Genomic DNA, 20671 nt, shown 5'->3' with positions numbered 1-20671 from the left:
GTATAGTAATTTGGTCTAAAATGTTGAAGGGGAGCAGGATACCCCACCTTCTAATGTGCCACTTTCAAATAAGAATTCTTTTAAGCTAAAGGCATTTGAACTCTTGAAATCCTTTATCTGCCTCAAAGCAGAGCCTCCCTAAAGAACTCCATTGTCATAAATCCCCATCTGGGGCAACTCACTCTTCTCCTCTGGGAGAGGATAAGTTGGTACCATACCCAGACAAATGTCTCACAAATTATCATATCGCCTACCTATTCTCCTAAGAGCCCATTCACCTTTCCAAATAGTCATTTGTTTTTCCGTAAGTGCCCTTTCTCCCCTTCTCTTTCCCCTACTAACTTAGATATATAGATCCCATTTTCTAACCGCCATCTTTGAGTCACTCTCACTGAATGCTCCCACATGTAAGTGTGATGTACAGATGTACATGTTAATAAGCTTCTGTTTGTTTTTCTCTTGTTAATTTGTCTTTTGTCAGTCCAATTTATAGGGCTCTACCTGGAGAATCTAAGATGGGTAGAAGTAAAATATTTTTTTTCCTCCCCAACAAAGCTCAGACCCATTTAAATGATTACAACAGTAAGAAGAGAAGAAGAAAACATGCCTTTTTTCTACTGACTGTGAAAGGAAGGCAGGGAATAAGAAATACCTATCCAGTGTCCAGGGCCTAGGCTGCTTAGAGCAGAGAAAGAAAAATGACAAGAACACAATGAACATAAGCTTTATTTAGAATGCCAGGCATGCGGAGATGCCAAAGGAGCCTTCTAACTTGGAGAAGCAGAGTACTGTTTTCGGAGCAGGAGGAGGTAGGCAGGAGTCAGCTAGCCTCATGGCTAGTGGGTCAAGGATGATTCTCTAAAGAAGAAGGACTTGTTCTTGTGGATTTGCGGCTATTGGGTAATTTGGATTTTATCAAGAGGGATAGAGAAGAACAGTTAGGGGCTACAGTCATGTGCAACAGTAGATGGGAAGAATAGCTGTGAAGGACAAAGGACAGCAAAGGCCACTGTGCATGATGTCTAACCCTTCAGAGTCTCTCACAGATCTGTCCTGGGCATTCACAAGTAGCAGATCTAACAGGCCCAGGCAGGTAATTCAACATTTTCAAAGAGTCTCCGATTATAGCCTTATAGCTGGGGGGGTGGGGGCTCAGGTAAGGTAGTGAATGGATAGCTTAAATTATCTTGGAAAGTTCGAGTTTCCCTTGGGCTGTTATCTGTTGTCTGGAGATCTAATAGCACCATTCACAGCTAAAATGACAGGCAACAAGGGCACTGCCCAGTCACCAGTGCTTACTTCCAGGCCTTGTGCTAGACTGGGGACTAATCTTAGTGGCTTTAACCATGGAGCTTCTGCGGGAAACTCCTGGGCACCCCAGTGACTAATACAGTATGAGCAGTGCTTTGCTGTCTATATCACTTTGCATAGCATGTAGAGAGTTCCACGTGAAGAGGTTTTACAGGTATTGCCCAGCTTTTGTTTTGACACTGTGGGTAAGGCAACAATGTTTAGCCATTCCTTTTATGGATGAAAAGACCAACCCATAGGTGGTTAAGTGGCTTACTCAATACCACTCAGCTGGTTAATGAGAAGACAGGAGACCGAGTTTCCATATTGTCATTCTCCAGTTACTTCTAGGACACCACGTAGTGGAAGAATTTGCAGGTAGGAACACCTCTGACTCTGTAAGACCTCTTCTCTTAAACTGTGTTATGGTACTTTTGTTGCCAAGGTTGTTGGATGACGTCCCCAAAGCAGGCTGGGAAAAGGCCAGTACTCCGCACCCACCAGCCGGTCTTTATGGGCCAGAGCCCACAAAAGCTTTCTTTTACTCCTTTCCTTTTATTTTTGTCTCAGGAAAGTATAAACATCTAAGTTATCCCAGGACTGGCCACCAAAATACGTTTCTGGCTGGCCTCTGTGCTCTAATCTTGGTTCTTTCTATATTAGAGAGGAAATGCAATGGAGGAAAATCCGCAGTGTGTCCCAGATAGTACACAAATGTATTCATTAAATGATAAACTATTGTTTGCATGCTAGGGACATCATCATCGTTATCATCATCGTCATCACTGGGTGCTGGAATGCCAAGAAAAATACAGATTCTCTGTCTTCAGGGAACTTCATGCAATGGGAAGAGACAGAGGGAGACAGGCTTACAGATAGTCTCTACATTCTGTGATTTCTGAGGGAGGAAACAAGCTCAAGGTGCAATGGGAGCAGAGAGGAAAAGATGGTACACCTTCCTGCTGGTGTAATGAAAAGAAATTCCCTGAATACAGACCCCTCATGAGATGGAGACCACATGTGTATGCGTGTGTTGGGGGGCATTCTGAAGAATGTTCATTCTATGTACATAAATCCTACTTAATATTTTAGAATTATGCTTGGGGCTACAGAGTCACCTACAGTTTGATGGCCAGGATTGACCAGAGAATTGAGTAATCGAATAAGAAATTCAGCAACAATTTTGACATTATTGATGTCCCTGGGGCAGTATTCTGATCTGCTTTATAACCAAGATATTGCTCAAACACAGTTTACTGAGTGCCATCTACATGTCAGCTATTTTGGGCACTAGGGTAATTTCAGTGAACAAAAGAGAAAAATGGGGCTTATATTCTAGTTGTGTGTATTGAATATGCTTCTCAGATGACATCTGTTTCCCTTGAGCAGTGGTTCCCAAACTCTGCCCATTAGAAATACTGGGGGACCTTGTAAAAAATTCCAAAGCTTGGCCCAACCTAAACCAAATTAAGGTGATTCTCATGTGCAAGGGGGTAGAAAACTAGTGCCCTAGAAGTTCTGATGTACTTCCCTAGGGTGGCAGGTCATCCCTTCCCCACCTCCCACCAACATTCTGTAGGTCATTTATATCATTCACAGATGAGGAAACTCCAACTCAAAGGCTCAGAGTGACATGTCCAAGGTAAAGTGCACATTTAGAGAGTCACAGGGCCAGAACTTGAATCTGGGTTTTCTAATCTAAAGTCTAGCAGTTTCTACTATGTTGAAAAAGTGGAGAAAACAAGTGAATGTTGTTACTGCTTACAGCAGAGATCCTAGGGGCTCCCCAGGACATGAGACAATAATCTGCAAGCCTCCTTGTCACTGAAGACTTTACCACTTGGACCAGTATCTGGACCAGTCTTTATACTAAGAAATGTAAATATCCACAGGCCCATTCAACATAGAACCCATTCAACAGGCTCTCTTCTATGACCTCCTCCTTGCCAATACATTTCTCCTGCACTCCACTTCAGCCATCCACTCCTTTTGCTGCCACCTTTATTACTAGTTCAATCGAAAACATCTCCAAGGGGAAAATTGGATCCTTTCAGCAGGTAGACTAAGTTCCCTCAGCCTAACAGTTCTCAATCTCATCAGCTGTGGGCAGATCACCAATGCACCCACTCACTCTCTTCCCTTTTAGCATGTCCCTCTTTCATTTCCTTTGTTCCTGCCTTGAGACCCGTGGGCCATCAATTGCATCATTGTCAGGCAATTATTTGTAACCCCCAAGCTTACTTCTCCAAACACTCCCTTTAAGCACCAGCCTTCACATCTGCTGTTACCAATGTCTGGTACTCTTCCACCCCATTTTGTCTGAGTCCTAATCATCCTTTAGGTCTCAGTTTAATTACTTAGATAGGACTTCGCTGACCCCTCAGTCTAACAGAGGGACCTCCTTGGTACACCATTCTTTTCCAATCCTTATCGTAAGTTGTATTTCTACACTTATCTGTGTCGTGCTCTGTTTCATGTCTGTTTTCTTACCAGGCGAGGGCAGAGGGCTCTCTGTTGTATCCCTAGCTATTGACACCCCTTCTGGCACATAACAGGTACTTTATATGTACATGAATAAATGAATGAATTGATCAGTATCCCTAAAGTCATAGAGGGTTATTTAGTGACAGAACCACAACTTACCCGTCTGATTACAGTTTGCTCTTTGAAATGACTTTCCACCATAATTGAGTTTTGCAGTTGAACTGCCAAGGTGCCCATTTGCATGGCCCTGTTGCACAGGACTCCACCAAAGGCAGTGTTTGCCCAGAGAATCCTAAAGCCCCATCATTGAAGATCATATCTTCTACAGGATAGCATCATGGGATAGTGAACCCTAGAGGTCACAGTGCATCAGGGACAAGGCTAAGAGTAGCATATTTTAAGCAACTATGCTAGCTGGTTCCACTGCTAGCCTTGAGATGACACCTCCAGTTTTTCCTAGACCAAGCCAAAGGGATCTTGTTTAATATGCAATTTCTCTAATTCAATTTTAAATGAATCTTCTTAAACAAAATTCTAAAACTTTCTTCACATAAAATATTTGTTTATATAGAAGGACCTCTTAAATTCTGAATGTGCTCAATTTCACCTCTGGGATGGTTTCTCCAGTTTTCATACGTATAAGCTATTATGAGAACTTTTTTCCCACAGGAGATTATTTTTAGATCCCTCAGGAATCTCAAACTTTTGCTGCTTCTCTTAATATTTATTTAGGCTCTGACTAAGACTGAACTAGGGATTTAGAGAATAGAATAATTATCTACTACCTTCATTGGTTAATATAGTAAACACAAACAGGAGGATGACGATATTAATAGCTTTACAGAGAATAAGATATATGACCTGGAAAGTTTGAGGCAGTTGACTGTCCAAGGTGAACTAAGGAAGAAAGTCACCGTTTATTCTCTGCTTGGTGTCTTCACCCGGGCCAGGGCATGACATGTGCTTCTGTTACTCATCAAGAGTCCAAATGGAACACTCGGTTGGGTGACCTTCTGTAACTACTGTTTTCACATATTCTAAGTAACCTTAGCTTCCAACCTCAAACTAATGTTGAGCTTGAACTTTACCCCGAGAGTTCTGATGAGGAAGAGCTCGAGCAGAAGTTGGGTGTCCGTAGTATTAAAAAATTCCACAGGTGTTCTGACATTCAGCCAGAGTTGGCTGCTTGCCACCTTCGTGGATATCTCTGAGGAGGAGCCTTTGGTGAGATAGGTGACCTGTGGTGTGTATTTCTTCAGTGTGAGAATCCTGTAGGCCCTGCGCTTTAGAGAGCCCTGTGTTTCGCAAACACACAAAAATAAGTTTATTGAAGAACACATGGGTGGGTGGCTCTGTGGCTTAGGACCTGTCACCTAGTGCTGGCCTAGTATACAGCCCATAACCCTTAAACACTCTTAACAACTAATGTCATTCAAGGCCCACAGAAGCTCTGCCGTGTTAGAGGTGGGCCTGCTGGGCAGCCCAGGAACACATCTTCTCTGAGGGTGTTCCCCATCTCACACATGTTCCTAGCTACCCTCAGCCCACCCTCGCCTTCTCTTTCTCCAAACTAGCTAGAGTATCTTTTGGCTGTGCCAAGAAGTTTTGGTGAAAAAGAATGATTCATTTGAAGTTCCTTCTTAGAAGGCCGATTTTCCTTTGATAATGAATCCGGAGAAACCAAGTGAGGGAAGCACTAGTCCCGTCTGGGCTGTGAGTCTTTATTGAACCGTGAATTCCCCTGGACTGGGGCCTATTGCTGAAATCTCTCATTCTTTACATAAATAAACAAATAAATAAAATCTTTTGGCTGCTACCTAATAAAAACTCATACAGGCAAATCAAGTTTAGCACATCTCCTGGAAACTCCCAGCTTTCAAACTTCAATAAGATAGTCATAGGGTATCCGACCCAATTAAGGTACACACATAAAATCCCCTGTGAGCCTAACAAATAACAAACAACAGGGTCTTTTGCTTTGCTCCAGACCCTTTGATTGAGGTTTAGTGGCTAAGACTGAGATTAGTGAAGAAAAATATTACTAATCTGAAAACTTTTTTTCTTGGGAGGAAAATGCCATGATTTATCCAAATGTCCTAAGCAATTATTTAAACAAAACAAAACAAAACAAAACGAGGCTGAAAGTGATCTTTTGGCAAAGGGATTTGCCACTCTTGGCTCCTGTGCTTATTTCAAAAAGAATGAGGGGGGGAAAGGTGGGCATCATATCCCTACTCTGGCCATATGGTTTTAGTTTTATTTGGATCAGTTTGGACAGAAACTTCCAAAAGCAGAGAATGATTACTCTTCCAGCTTTCAAATACGTAATGCCAAACCGGGATCTGTCACCACCCTATTTTGGTCCCAAGGCCAAAAATCATTAAATGAAAAATCCCCAGTAGATATTATTTCTTTCTAGTGGCATACATTTTACGTTTAGACTTTGGAAACTCTTGTCTAATGTGACAGAGGTACAAATTAAGATCTTTGGAGCCCCTTCACTTTCCTTCAAAAGCATTTAGTGCAATGGTTCTGAACTGAGGGCATTTGACGCATCAGGAAACATTTTTGCTCCGCACAGAATGGGGATGGGTGTGGGTGTGGGTGTGGGTGGAATGGGTACGTGGGTGGGGGTGGGGAGCAGGGTCTTTGTAGGTAGGAGAGAATAGAGGCTGCTAAAATCCTACAAGACTTAGGACAGCTCTCCAGAATAAAAAAATATCTAGTCCAAAATGACAATAGAACCGAGGTTGAGAAACTCTCACATAATGGGTGCCCTTAGCCAGCTATGGGAGTTATTGTGTCGTGGACATACTCACAAGGAAGACAATGAATAATAACAGCTTTTATTTATTGAATATTCCCTGTGGTCCAGACACTTCATGCACATTAATTTTTTAAATTCATAGACTATCTTTTTAAGAGCAATTTTAGGTTTACAGAAAAATTGAGCAGAAACTACAGAAAGTTCTCATATGCTCCCTCACACACCCTCTAGTTTCTCCTTTCATTAACACTTTGCATTAATGTGGTATATTTGTTACAATTGATGAGCCAATATAGGTACATTATTAACTTAAGTCCATAGTATACATTGGGGTTCACTCTTTATGTTGTACATTCTATGGGTTTTGATAAGTGTGTAATGATGTACATCCACCATTATAGTATCATACAGGAAGAATAACTTCACCACCTCAAAAATCCTCTGTGTTCCACCTAATCACCTTTCTCTTCCACCTCCCATACCTCTGATAACCACTGATCTTTTCACTGCCTCCACAGTTTTGCCTTTTTTAGAACATCATATAGTTGGAATCCTACTATGGGGAGCCTTTTCAGATTGGCTTCTTCCACTTAGTGATATGAGGTTATGTTTCCTCCATGTTTTTTCATGGCTTGATAGTGTTTATTTTTAGAACTGAATAATACTCCATTGTCTGGATGTACCACAGTTGGTTTATTCATTCACCTACTGAAGGAAATATTGGTTGCTTCCAAGTTTTAGCAATTATAAATAAAGCTGCTACAAACACCTATGTGCAGATTTTGGTGTAGACATAAATTTTCAACTCTTAGGTAAATATCGAGGAGCATGATTGGTAGATTGTATGATAAGAGTATGTTTAGTTTTGTAAGAAACTGCAAAACTGTCTTCCAGAATGGCTGCATCATATTGCATTCCCACCAGCAATGAATGAGAGTTCCTGTTGCTCCACAGTCTTGTCAGCATTTGGTGTTGTCAGTGTTTGGGGTTTTAGCCCTATAACAGGTATATAGTGATATCTCATTGTTTTAATTTGCAATTTCCTGATGACATATGATGTCGAACATCTTATCATATGCTTGTGTGCTATCAGTATGTCTTCTTTGGTGAGGTATTTGTTCAGATATTTTGCCCATTTTTAAATTGAATTGTTTGTTTTTTTACTATTGCGTTTTAAGTGTTCTTTGTTATTTTGAATACGTCTTTTTTTTTTTTTTATCAGATATATGCTTTACAAACAGTTTGTCCCAGTATGTGGATTGATTTTTTTTTCATTCTTTTAACAGAATCTTTCACAGAGCAGAAGTTTTTAATATTAATGAAATCCAACTTAGCAATGCTTTTCTTTTTCCCCATGAATCATGCTGCTGGTATTGTATCTAAAAAGTCATTGCCAACCCCAAGCTAACCTGAATTTTCAACCTTATGTTCTAGGAATTTTATAGTTTTGTGTTTTATATTTAGGTCTATGATCCATTTGGAGTTGATTTTTGTGAAAAGTGTAAGATCAGTGTTTAGATTCATTTTATGAGTATTGCTTGTCTACCAGACTGTTCATGGACATTATTTTTAACCCTCATAACTATTTTTCAACATTAGTATTTTTCCCACTCTAAACTTAAGGAAATGGAGGCTCACAGTGTTAAATATCGTGCCCAATAACATTATGTACTAAGTGACAGAAGAGAGATTTGAATTTTGATGTGTCTTGGGTCTAACTCTCAAAACCATAATCTTTCCATAACACTGCTCCTTTTCAAATTGAAATAAAGATGCTTTTGGAAACATTTTGCAAAGTCTATCTTCCTCTCCAAAATCCATGTTCATTTAGGGGTAGAACTTACTTTGAAATTAAATAACTATCCACAGGAGAATAAAATACGGAGATCCACTATTGTTACAACAGAAATACAGGATCTGACTTTTGCAAGTAGGCTACTAACTCTGCAATTAAGTGAGTGAAGACGATACCATAAAGACCAATGATGACACTAGAAAAAGTTGTGAATGAGGCACTGTTTTAATAATAAGCATACTTTAAATTATGTCACATAACAAGAGCCTTGAGACATGGAAACATCATCAAAGACATCGTCATCAAAGACACTAGCTCTTTCTGGCTTTGAGTTCCATAATTTTTAGTGGGATACCCTTTGGTCCCCCTACTTGTTGATTCATGATGGATACATGGCCTGGTCAGCCACCACATCTACACTCTAGAAAGAAAGAAGGGAGAGAGTATGGCACTTGCCACTTTATTCCTTTAATATTAGCAAAGGTGCAGAGGCCCTCATACAAACTTCCCTTTACAGCTCATTGGCTAGGGCTATGTTACTTGGCTATTCTTATATGTTCCAGCTTCTACAGTGGAGGGCTGACAATGGAGAAGGGGCCTGGGAAAGGGTGTTGACTATATCCATTCAAAAGTTGTCTGTCTTAGGAACCTAATAAAGACATCACCTTATCTTAGCTCCGCCTCTTCCTGTATGTAAAACTTTCAGCATAGACTATTTAACCTCCCATCTCTAACTCTGGCTCTTCTGATCATTAAATACATTTTTCTCAGGACTATATATGTTATAGTCCTGAAAGCACTTAGGAGAGCACTGGAACTGTCCACAGGACTCAAATAAAAAACCTAGATTGGTGAAATGGGCACTGATACTTTGTAGAAAGAAGCCCTGCTACTTTGCTTTCTCAAATCCTGGTATATTCATTTCGTCCAACAAATTCATAAGCACTGCATTGATGACACATCAAGAACAGAAAAGGGAAGATGGACCCAATTATGACATTAAATCTCAAATAAAGCTTTACATTTCTCTGTGGTCATCCTCAGTACCCAATAGAGTGCACACACAAGAAATTCACTTCACAATTGTCTGACCTGATAGATACGCTTTCTGTATTCTAACAGGCAGTTCATAGCATTGTTTACGACATGCGTAACATCATATGAGTTCACTAAGAATACAAGTGACTTTACACTGAGCTGAGTGTCGTGTACAGGTAAGGATTGGTCTTTGACTGAATCAGGTTAAATCCATTTCAAGGCCATAACTTGCGTGTATGAATAGAATGGTGAGCACATTAGTGGGGGAATGATACTGTCAAGTAGAAGAATTTTGAAAAATTGCAGAACACAACACAGTCCTTTTTTTCCAGAAGCCTATTTTCTAACTAGGGAGATTGCTCACTCACACTAAATAACGAGTTGAAGAGGGACACTGGGAATGTAAATGCTAAAAAGATACATTGCGAGGTGAGCATAAAGTTGAGTTGGATTAATTAAATAAGCCTTTTAGCAAGAAGCACATCTTCAATTATACTGACAAACACAAGACTGCTTTTGGATATAGTTCAATTTGATTTCAAAGAGTTTGATTAAGAAAGAATTCAAAATGATAGAGGACAGGGTAGGCTGACAGAAAAAGGAAGCAATTGTGCTTGCTGGACAAGTTCGTTAGGCCTCCCTCAGGGCCTGCCCATGAAGATTCTCTAAATAGGAAATGAATTAAAATGAAAAGAATGGCCACCAAAGAAGAAGAACTTAAGGGGCAGGAGAGAGACAATTTGGCTCCAGGATTCTGTTGTTTTCCCAAACATATTCTCTGCCTGTCCTCCTGCCAATGGACCTGTTTTGTAGCATAAAGGTGTTTCCCCAGCACAAATGAGCTGTGAAGATGCCAAAAAGGAGTACAGCTTTAGCGATCAATCCTCACTTTCATTCATTTCCTAAATCTGCTTATTTTTCTCTTTGACTTGACAGGAGGGGAGTTTTTTGATGAAGAGAGACGGTGATGAGAGACTGTGGCTGACTGAACAGACAGAGGGACTGGGCATATCAGCTTCAACCAGATGAAAGTCACATGGCCAGAGGGGGCATTTCAGATTATTTCCCTTCATTTCAATGCAATCAGCATTTGTCCAGTGTCTATGCAGAGGACCCACTCTAATCTGGAGGTTATGCTGGGCTCAGGAGGTTATGAGGTGAATACAGCATGCTTGCACTGTGGGGTTCATGACGGCATCTATAATACACATGACTGAGCAATGCAACCACGAGAAACGATGAGAATACAGTGAGGGCCCAGGGCCCAGTTTCCAACTTCAAAGCCTTCCAGCCCTTGGAGGGTCATGGATGACTTCTTAGTGGGCCTTGTGTGCCCATAAAGGGTATTCTTGAAGAATAAAAACAACTGATCTTTTGTTTATTTATAGGAAAACAAAATAGGGATAGAAAAATTCCTTGTTGCTAAAAAGGATAAGATTGTTGGGGTGGATGGCGATTTTGAAGAAATTAGAGAGTTTGTGGATACATCGCTTAACTGATGAAAGCAACAAATAATCCTCAAATGACTTGTTCCTACCTGTTGTAAGAATAGCTACACCATGTTATACTTGAAGCCAGGGGTCTTAAAGGTGGGAGATGCCAAACAAGATGCAAGGGACCTCAAAAATCTATTAGGTAAGAAATACCCCCAGGGAAACATAGTATGGGCATTATTTTAAAAATAATAATATTTAAAAAATACATATAGATGTGCTGGGCTTTATGTTAATCTGTGGAAATTCCATAGGCTTGTGTTTCTATAAAAGGAACATACTTTGGAAATTGTGCTTGAAGGTGAGAAGGAGGAAAGGGGCATAGACAGGGACCCTAGCGAAAAGAGGGATGAGGGTGTGGAAGTCCCTTTGGTTTGGCTTCTCCAAACAATGCTCAGCCCCCTTCTCCCGTTCTTCTTCCCAAATGGAAGTAGAACAGCCACAGAGTCTCTTTCCCACACTCCTTTGGAACTGAGAGTAGCCATTTGACCCATTTCTGGTGAAGAAGTCATTAAGTAAATTTGCAGAGGGACTTTTGGGAAAGATATTTCACTTTCTGCTTAAAAGGACAGAAAATTTCCCTTGCCCCGATTCCTGTCTGAGATGCTGAACTGACGACAGTATCTTATAACAATGAAACAAAACCAGAAGGACAAAGAGAACACCTTGAGTTTGGCTAAGCAGAAAGACACATGGCTGGGAGCATAATAGTTATCGAGCCATCTAATGAAGAACTCCGGAAGTGCTTACTCCAGACTTCCTGTAAACAATATCATGGAAAACATGGGCTTTTCTGTATATGCCATTACAAGCATTTTTAATTCATGTAGAAGCAAGATTTTCTCACCTTGAACCTGCCTTTAAACACACACTTTTTACCATTTGAATTAAGGTAGATGGAAGCTATATGAAAATTACATAAATATATGTTAATGTTGTATAAAAGGAGATTGATAATTAATGTGTCGAATTTGTGAATGCATAGACATTATTAAAGAAGAGAAGAATGAAGGAACATTGAATGGTGAGATAAATAGATCACTGAAGAAACGTACACCATCTCTAGCTTTGATACTTAAGTAATTGGTAGTCTTGTTTGAGAGTTGGGGGTTGAAGTACCTTCTCTTTGAGACTCACTTGCACCTACGAGTTGGAGGATATGAGCAAATGAGAAGGCTGTATTCTTGGTTTCCTACATTTGGGCTTATTTTTCAGTCTGAGATAAGCCTCAGGCATTAGTGTTCCATGGGCTGCCTCTTCCCTCTCCTACCAGCGTTTCTCCGCTTTGACCTCCTTCTTTCCCATCACTTTTTACTTGACAAGTGTTTGCTGAGCATCCCTGCCTCGCCCTCACCGGGGGTCTCCTCTCTGCCACTGACGTGCTATTCCTCTGTGTCCTTTCCTGCTCTCCTGCCGGGTTTTACTCCTACTTTCTCTCATTCTCTCATTTGTACCCTTCCCATTTTGTTGTGTTCTCTCTCCTTTCCCTCCCACCTTGTCTCTATTTTTCCCTCATTCCCTCCTTTCTCTGAAGGGAAATGGAAAGTAATAAACTATAAAATTAAACCTGTTGAAGCTACTCATGATTTATTAAGCAGATGACGGAGCTGTAATTGATGTACCAAACATGATGAGGAAAGGATGAAATTCTTACACTATCTAATTTTCATAAACCAATGTGTTTTAACCTTCCTCTCCTTTGAAATCTTGTTTTACTACAAAAAGAGACTTTCACTCCTGCTTCCTGAGTATCCTCCCTCCTGCTCAGTTCCTTTCCCCTTTTCTAGCTTCATTTTTTGGAGAAGTCATTTGAATGATCTAGTACAGTGGAAGATAGAATCCAAATTAGAACACCAATGACTGACCTGACACCTCAGGAAAATTACACCTGAATCTCAGGATAGGGTTCAGATATGGGCATATTACAAACAAACAAACAAACAAACAAACAAACAAACCCAATTCTCTACGTGATTTTAATGTGTAGCCAGAGAAGAGTACCAACATTCTAGAACAGGCATTCTCAATACAGTACTGCCTATTAAAATCGTGTAAGTTAAAGTTGGCCTGGGGATACAAGGAAACCCCCCATTGATTTGAGAATGGTAAAACAAAGCAGAAAAAAATCTCCTCATGAAGGTATCAGAACTTCCCAAAAAGGTAAGAGGAGGCTGAGATGACAATGTGTAGGCGCTGCCCACGTTCAGGGGTATGCCCGAGGTTAAAATTATTTCCAAAAACCCCTGTGTAACCACAGACAGCACTGAGTTGTCATACTTATATTTAGAAACAAAGCAATTTGTACATCAAGGATTCCACCAGACACGATCAAATTAAAATTAAAAGCTTCTCTCTACCTTAGAAAGAAAAATTAAATTTTACACTCTAGTCATCCTGTTGAAAAGTGCCCTGAGAAAACCCTTTTTTTTTTCTTTTTTTTCTTTTTAACTCAGTGGTAGAAAGCATAACAATTTCTAGGGTGGGTAATTTTGCAAAAAGTTTTCCCAGGTAGTTTTAGTGAAACTTTTAGGAAGTTTTTTGTTCCATTTAATGATTCAAGCTTAGACTCCTGGGGCGTGTGTGTGTGTGTGTGTGTGTGTGTGTGTGTGTGTGAGACAGAGACAGAGAGAGAGACAGAGAGAGAAGATTACAGAATGGTGGAAGTTTGTATTAGAACAAAATCTCTGGAAGGCAATTTAGTAATACCATTTTTTTAAAAAACTTAGAATTTTGCATTCCACTAACAGAAATTTTTCCTGAGGAAATCATGGTGGAATGATAGAAAGTTGTAACTATTTAAAGTAGCAAAAAATTGAACACAGTCTGTATGCAACAAAATAATTAATTATAGTCCACATACATCTATAATTCCACAAACAATAGACTGTGCTGTGCATTTATCAAAAATAATGTTGCAGAAGAATTTTTTCAGTAATGTGAAAAAATGTTTGCATAAATTCTTTATGAAAAATATCAAGTTACGTAATTGCATGTATGATAATACCTCATTTGTATTAAAATAAGTGTTTATTATTAGGAAAAAGACTGAATGAGCATAAGATCAAAAAGTTTACCACAGTTATTCACTAGAAAGCAAAATTTTTTAAAATAGGGAATCAATAGCTGCATTTGGATACATAGTAAGTTATTAAATATATATTGTTGAATTGTATTAAATTGTGTGATAAAATTATTGGTGATTTTGATTTTCTTGTTATGCCTATTTTTTAAGTTTCCTGCAACTAATAGCTATTACTTAAAAATGAGAAAACTCACCAAAGTTTACATTATAGAAATTTACATATGTGGACAAAGAATTAACTAAATATACCAAAATCAAATTAATTTTTGTTTAAGTGGTAAAATAGCAGAATAATGGATACCTTTTTAGTCTTTAATGTATCTGTATACACTTGTACATGCACACACACACACATACCTTGAAAATCACACTGCTGATGATATAATTGCGTTCACAGAAAACCCAGAAGAATCTATAGATAATTTGTTAAAATACAAAATTTATACTTATAAGTCAATTTTATTTTTATATAAGAGCATACAAGTTAGAAATAAGTAACCAAATTAACAACAACAAAAAGACCATAGTCACACATACAATTAAGAAAACAAAAGGTACATAGACATACCTTTTCCAGAAGAGGAGTAAGAATGTTGTGGAAAATGTTGTAACATTTTAATTCTCGAACCCAGGTGTTCTGACTTCAGACAATGTGGCTCCCCTGAATTCATGGAAAAAAATAAGATCAAATTTCTCAATATTCTCTACCTTATCTCAAAATCAATTTCTGAGACATTAAATATTTAAATAAGGAAAACAAAACTTAAAAAAATGTTTAGATGAAAATATAGGATAACATTTTTATTATCTCTGGGAAGGAAAATTTTTTTAAGATAAGATTCTGCTTATAAAGGGAAAAAATTAAATTTGAGAACACAATCTACACATAAAAGTCAATTTTAAGTTAATGTTTAAAGTCAAAATTAAGACTTTCTGTTTGTGAAAATCCAGCCAAAGTTAGAGAAGGTATTTGCAACATACATGTCTAACGAAAACATAATAATAATACTATATAAAAGCAGCCTACAAATTAGTAAGAATATGGCAAACAGAACAACAGAAAAACAATGGGAAAATGAGCAAAATATATGAGAAGACTTGTCACAGAAAAGCAAATTCAAATGATCAACAGTATATGAAAAAATTTTTAAACTCTTTAGAAACCAGAGAAACTTATACTGAATTCAGAATGAGATACACTTTCATACCAGATTGGCAAAAATCAATAGCTTTTTTAACAACATCAAATGTTGGTGAGAATGTTGGACAATGCAACATCTAAAATACTACTATAAATCTAAGTGAAAAACTTCTTTCAAAAGATTAAAAACAATGATTGTCATCATCATGTAAGATTGAATAGTCGCATAGCTTTTGACCTGTCAATTTTACTTATGGATATATACCCAGGGTAAATCTCAGCATATGTATCCAGGAGACCTGGACAAAAATGTTCATTTCCTTTTGAACAGCAAAACCCAGAAACAACACAGATACAGATAAACGAGGGAATGGATAAACAAATGTGGTATATTTGTACCACTAAATACTATGTTGTAGTAAAAATGAAGAACTACATTCTACCCTCATCAGCGTTGAATGACAAGAGTTAGTCACAGAAAAATAATTATGCCAAGTTCAACCCCAAGCAGAATAAAGCAACACATCATTCAGGGATAAATATCTATGTGATAAAGCTAGGAAGAAAACAAAAGAATCATAAACCCATAACAAAAAACACTATCCTTTTCTCAAGAAATCAACTATCTAACCGAGGAGATCCTGCACACCCATGTACTAAATCGCAGGTCTTTGGAATGATGAAGAAGAATGGGGTTGGGGGACGGTACATGGGACTTCAAAATCGTTGCTAAGCTCTAATTTCTTAAACCCAGTGGCAGGTATACGAGTACGCATTTAATTATTATTCTTTAGAACTTACACAGATGCTATTACTCTTTAGACCTGATACAGACCTTATAAATATGCTTTTTTACATTAAATATTTATTTAAAGTTTTTTGTTAAAGAATAAAAACATTGAAAATGAGAGAAAATGTTATTAAAACTACTTTGAGCAGTCTAAACATTTCTCTTAGATACTGTGGCATAGGCTTTAAGGATGGATAAGTCGCATTTTTAAACTTGGCTGTGTGACATTTCTGACCCTCGGTTTTCTTGTGTGTCAAATTGGGATAACAATTCGTTTATATTGTTAGGAATAAATGGGAGTTTGGGTTTTTGTTGTTTTTTTTTTTTAAAGCCCAGCTCATGTACTGCCGTAGAGTAAGTATGCAATATATGTGGTTTTCTTCTTATTAAAATATCGTACTAAAATAGTGAAGATTTCTTTAAAACTAAACATAATATGAATTACAGTCTTCTGAAATGAGATATACCGAGGTTATATTAAATTAGTGCTACATGACTTATGATACTGCTCCCAAATTTAAGGAATATGTTTTAATAAAATACTCAAAATAATTGCTGCACGTCATCTAAACTTTCTCACAGCTCATTTTATAGGAGACATTTACATGTCACTTGCATTTTGTCCATCACATTAGGCTTGATTACTATGGGTCTTCAGGCGGCAAGCACTGAAAATCAGTCATATTAATGTTCATTTCCCATCAAAAGAAGATAAAGGAGAAAACGGAGGTCAAGTTCAAAGACGAGACTGTTAGGCGACAGGTCTGAGCAGAGTTGGCTGAAGCGCTGCCTTAAATTACACAAGGATTTAGAGACAAGCAGGGACCTTTCTCCTCCGGAGGTTAAGGTTTTATGTGGGCACTCCATCTGGATGATATCATTTGATAAAATTTTACCAAAGAGAATTGGTTTAACAGCCCAAGAGAAGTGGACTTGGGGTAGCTATCATTGACAGAAGTCAAACCACTTTAAAAAATATATATATCATTGCTGAAACTTCTGAACCAAAAGAAGACAGAATTTCCTCCAATCACAAGGAACCAAGACAAATATCACATTTCCTGGCTGCCCACTCAACTTACCACACCCCTCCCCCAGCTCCCCTTTAGCAACAGAGAAAGAAATCACAGTAGTGAATTAATAATTCTGTGAGGCAGACTTTCCTGTGTGATTCAGCCAGGCAGCTGGAGGAGGGGTAGGCAGCAAGTTCTTTAACTCTGTGTGCTCTGGACTGGCTTTCAATATTAGACATCCGGAGTTTTTGAAAATTAACACTGGAACAAAAGTGACTATCATACTCCATGTCCTCTTCACCCGCCCTCAGTCAAAACTTTATTTCAGATTTCTTGGGGGCACTTAAAAAAAAATGGGAAACACCATCTAGAAATGTAGAAATCAAACCAATACTAAAAGCGTATTATAGCAATTAACCACCACCTATGATTGATTTTACTACAAACTGAAGGAAAAATGTGTTTTACCATAAGTGACACGCCTTCGACTCTGTACTCAGCCCCTTCCTCTCTCTTTCCAGCATATCTATTTAATCATGCATGACTGCAGCAAGGTGATGCAACAGTTTCAATGTAACTACCTTATCTAAGCCTGGAATGAGAAACCTGTGTGACTGAGGAGTTGTAGACAGCACGCCCCTTGGGCATAAGAATATCAGTGAGAGTTTTTCCACTGTGGTCTTGCAGGTGTATGTGTATCACCTGAACCCCCTGGGAAGTGCCCCCCAATAATCCACAGACCATATGGGAACTCCAGGGCACTGTGCTGACTTTCCTGCCATACACGTTTCTAAGATAAGGGTCTAGTAATAAATTCAATTTCCATTCCCCTTGTCTACTTCCTGGATTTTCAAAACTGGAAAGATTTACCTAAGGCAACAAACACAGAGGAAATCCTGTTCACCTGTAGTGGGATGGAGGACTCTGAGATGTCCTATTGACTCAATTTTCAGTGCTTCACTGACATTCTAAGGATAACATCCATTGAAGATATGTTTCCAGTAGGTGGGCTTCCCATGAACAGGCGGTGTGAATTTTTCCAAACCATTAGAGCAAAATCAATACCTTACCTTAAAAACCTCACAGGACTCCCTAAACTGGGATGAGTGAATTATTGTACAGACAAGGCAGCTGTATCAACAATTACATAAGATTGTTGTCTACCCAAGCAGAGATGGAGAGAATCCCCAAAACGTGACTCTCTGGGATCACTCGAAATTCACTATTATTGTTCTCCAGCACATGATAGAGAACATTCTAGAAAGTGCCCAAAGGCTGCCCACTCACAATGAAATAAGGAACCCGAGATATGACTTTGGGCTAAAAGTTGTTTAGACAACTGCTCTTCTCTGAGGAGGAGCGCTTGGACCTTGTTGCCCAGACCAGCAATGAGAGGACATCTCACTTGCTTCCTACCTCCTCTGGGAAACTTCCACCTTGGATTTTTGACATCACAAATCAATATGATCCTATCCATTAAATGCATTTCACAGAAGCTACATGTAAAATACTTGAATGCAGACTCTGTTTTTCAGTTACAAGTATGTTCCCACTGTGAAAAAAAAACACAAGTGGCCTCAACATTTTTAACAATGCTAACATTTACCTGAAGAAGAAACTGAGATTTAACCTTCGTGCATTTGATTCTTTCCCGCAGCCTTCCCTGAAACTGGGGTAGATGGACAAAAATTCTTATGATTTAATACTGTATTTAAAAATAGGTATTCTACTGGACTTTGTTATTTATAACTTCAATGGGTTTATGAAGGATGTAAGCTGGTAGCAAGGTATTTTTATTTCGTTGAACATGATGATGGAGTCTGGGTTTAGGACTTTGGAAGAAAGAGCTAGAAGAGAGTGTAATTGTTTATTAAATTTATCAATCTTTGTTTTTCCTTTTGGATAGCATATTTGGTCTTGTTTAAGAAATTCTTTTCTATCCTCAAGTTAAAAAAATATTCAACCTTGTTTTCTTCTCAGAGATTCAAAGATTTGCTTCAGACACATGAAAACTTGCTCTATCTAGACTTGATTTTTGTGTGTCGTGTGAACTAAGACACCAGCTTTAATTTGGTCCATAATTATATCCAACTTCATTTATTAACGGTTCCTTCCTTTCCGTACTACTCAGCTATGTCACCCCCCATTATGTAAATAAATGTCCATGTGTGCATGTGTCGTCTGATGTGATACTCAACCTCACTGGTGATCAAGGAAATGCTGATCAAGACTATTGAGACACACTTTCATACCCATTTAATTGGTCTCTCTATTCTATTCCACTGAAAATCTGTTTCTGTGCCAATATCAAACTATTACTTACTATCAATTGTTCTTCTAGGATAAATCCAGCTAGCTCATGGTATATTATCTTTCTATACACAGTTAGATAGGGTTTTCTAACAGTTTGTTTCACATTTGTGTGTCTGTATTGATGGCTGTATTGGGCCTCTAATTTTCCTTTCTCATTCTATTGTTGTCTAACTTTGGTAGCAATGTCATACTGAATTCATAGAAGAGGGTCTGGAGTGTTTTTTTCTCTATGAATTGTAGGGCTAATATAAGGGATAAGTGTTAAGAAAACTTTATTTTCTTTAAGATTACAAAAGGTATACGAGTTCTGACAATTAGGCTCACGAACTCATCCTAGGAAAAGTGCTACGTACCTCATTGTTGAATATCACTACAGTCACCTTCAAAGTACTCCCCTTGGGAAGTGATTCATCAACACCAGCACCTAGTCCACCCTTCAAAGAAATTTTGGAACTCTTTTTCTGGAATGGCCATCAGAGCTGTTGTCAAAATACCACCCTTGATGTCCTGAATGTCATGAAAATATCTTCCTTTCAATATTTCCTTTATCTTCGGGTAAAGAAAGAAGTCACTGGGGGCCAGATCAGTGAGTAGGGAGGGTGTTCCAATACAGTGACTTGTTTACTGGCTAAAAACTTCCTCACAGACAGTGCCGTGTGAGCTGGTGCATTGTCGTGATGCAAGAGCCATGAATTGTTGGCGAAAAGTTCACGTTGTCTAACTTTTTCATGGAGCCTTGTCAGCAGTTCCAAATAATAAACTTGGTTCATTGTCCAGTTGGTACAAGTTCATAATGAATAATCCTTCTGATGTCAAAAAAGGTTAGCAACATCGTTCGAAGGTTAAGTTCGTTGCGAACTTAATTGTCCATCCTCGTATACATCCATTATCAGAAATTCTAAAAATAACCAAAATTGTAATTTATAGCATTACTATCCAGGAACTACTATGTTGGTACTTCTAGAACTTTTTGTCACTTTCTGCAGGCTATGTTCAATTCACTCATCGATCTCTTTGTATATCTATGGATAAACACATACACAGAATTATGATGGTAGCAGCATGTATTATTTTATTTACTTCTTTCACTATTCATTGGCATTTCCCCCATGCCATTACTCTTCAAAAACAGGAATTTTAGTAGATAAATACTAAAGCTAATCATTAAAAGGAATCCATATTAACCTCCTTCTGGGTCCCAAAGCAAATTTTTTTGTTTTTCAGGTGAGTAGTTAATGTTTAAAAACTCAGTACAGTCATATAGTGGTGTATATTTTCACTTCCTGTTAAGCTTCAGGCACCTGTCACCTTCATTCTTAGCTTTATCCGAGTCCAGACCCAGCTATCCTGATCAAGCCTTGCTCTACGTGAGGTGCCCCAACCCTACTCATAGGTGTCAACTTGCATTTGTGTTGGAGCCAAGCCATTGTGCCTAGGGTGAGCTCCAATATCCTCAGCCCACTGA

General features: G+C 38.5%; 1 long non-coding RNA gene across 1 annotated transcript in view; it reads right to left on the bottom strand.

Annotated features, from left to right (window-relative positions):
- LOC141571905 (uncharacterized) overlaps nt 1-14606 on the bottom strand; it is a 43587-nt gene extending 28981 nt beyond the window's left edge. Inside the window, exon 1 of the long non-coding RNA XR_012496954.1 lies at nt 14518-14606. This is a non-coding gene — a long non-coding RNA (uncharacterized LOC141571905). The remainder of the gene's footprint in view (nt 1-14517) is intronic.
- Nucleotides 14607-20671: the final 6065 nt, after the last annotated feature.

This window comes from Rhinolophus sinicus, linkage group LG05 (assembly GCF_036562045.2).
Source record: "Rhinolophus sinicus isolate RSC01 linkage group LG05, ASM3656204v1, whole genome shotgun sequence".
Classification (NCBI taxonomy): domain Eukaryota; kingdom Metazoa; phylum Chordata; class Mammalia; order Chiroptera; family Rhinolophidae; genus Rhinolophus; species Rhinolophus sinicus.
Note: the sequence above shows the minus strand (reverse complement) of the source record. Positions and strands in the feature narration are given on the sequence as shown.